At 48.7% G+C, this 1,507-nt stretch overlaps 1 long non-coding RNA gene across 2 annotated transcripts in view; it reads right to left on the bottom strand.

The window, feature by feature from the left end:
* Positions 1-1,158, bottom strand: part of LOC106001915 — a 5,743-nt gene extending 4,585 nt beyond the window's left edge. Inside the window, exons 1-2 of one of the 2 annotated variants that reach the window (XR_001175872.1) lie at positions 1,043-1,158; positions 562-631 (exon numbers count right to left, since the gene is read on the bottom strand). This is a non-coding gene — a long non-coding RNA (uncharacterized LOC106001915). Of the gene's footprint in view, positions 1-381; positions 632-1,042 lie in introns of those variants that run through there. The other variant, XR_001175871.1, reaches the window with a different exon arrangement.
* Between the last annotated feature and the right edge of the window lie 349 nt (positions 1,159-1,507).

A 1,507-nucleotide genomic window follows, 5' to 3' on the forward strand; every position in this document is an offset into this window, starting at 1 on the left:
CCCAAAGTCAAATATTTTTGTAAATACATCTTCCTAAAAAAAATAAGTGGTAGAAATCTGTTTTCATAACTCAATGTTGTTCCCCAGGCAAGGCCCACTGACCACCACCTGTCCCCTCACCCCAGACTTTCCTGTATTTCTCCAGCTTATTCTCCTGCCAGAAAGCTTAATCTAAATGGGAAAGGCCATCTCTTCCCCTCCCCTCCATTATGCCACACCTCATGTCTCCTGACTCTCCTCTGGTCACCATGGCAGTGGCAGTCTTCAACTTTCCATTGATCTGGTTTGTTTAGGTCACTTTGTACTCCCTTTTTAAATTCTAATACCCTCATGACTCAGTTTCCTAATAAAAACATACAATTTTCATTCAGCAAGCAGAAGTGACCGCCTTTTTCTTTATTCAAATATAAGTGATTTCATCTATGAAGGATATTAGGCTTTAATACCAGGCACAGTTATGCTTGTCTCCAAAGGGGAGCTTATAGGAACCTATATTCTAGTGATATATCATTAAGCAAGTATTTTCCAATGATTGCAAGCAGAAAGGAAATCCCACCACACCTTGGATATTACTTGTAGAAGTTCATCACGCATTTTTTTTCTCGTCTTCTGGGCGACTCACCTGAAGCAACTGGAAGAAGCAAAATAATTATGAGGCCAGGCTTTTTTTTTTTTTTCCGATCCAAGGAAATTACCAGCCTCATCCTCATTTTGTACCACAATGGCAGTGGAGAAGCAGGAAGAATGGGGGCATCCTGTCCAATTTCAGGGTCTCTAGGACAAGGCAGTCCAGGGCAAGAATCTGGCCGAACCTCAGAGAGGTCACTTGGGGACACAGTTGTGAAGTCTCACAGCCACAGAGGTGACAAGGAGCCCTATGCTGATCTCTAGATATATCTACATGGTGTCACATACACTCAGACACGATCGCACAATGACCGGACCTCCCCAGTCACAATCCATAAACTCCATTCTTGTAAGACATCCTATCCCACATTCACCCCAAGAGTCCCAGCTCCCCATAGGCCACCGATGTCCTCACCTGAGGCCCTTGCGGTCTCGCCTGGTGGTAACCTGCAGACCTAAAGCAGATCCTCTGGAGACTAAGGTCTCGCATCCCTCCGAACTAACATTGGAGTTCCGGCGAGAAGCGCAACAGGGCCCATTGGCCTTCTGGGAAATGTAGTCCAATAGCGTTTCACCTGGACGCCCCGAAGACGCGGACTCTAGGCAACTCTCTCAAAGTCCAGAGTCGGCTCAGAATACTGCGTCACAATAGCGCGACGCGCAGAGGCGTGTCCATCGCACTCATGGCCCCGCCCCCTCCTGCCCCGCCGGAAATATGCGTGCTGGCCGGAAGTAGCGTCTGGCCGTGGCGTCTTTTGGGAACTGTGGTGTCCTGGGAGGTCGCGGTTCAAAAGCCGGGTTCCATTACCGGCCAGTGTGGCACGTGGTCTTCACGCGGGCCTCGGAAGATAAACGAAGCCCTGGATACGTGTTCGGACGC

The sequence above is a fragment of the Dipodomys ordii genome, unplaced genomic scaffold (assembly GCF_000151885.1).
Source record: "Dipodomys ordii isolate 6190 unplaced genomic scaffold, Dord_2.0 Scaffold824, whole genome shotgun sequence".
Lineage (NCBI taxonomy): Eukaryota > Metazoa > Chordata > Mammalia > Rodentia > Heteromyidae > Dipodomys > Dipodomys ordii.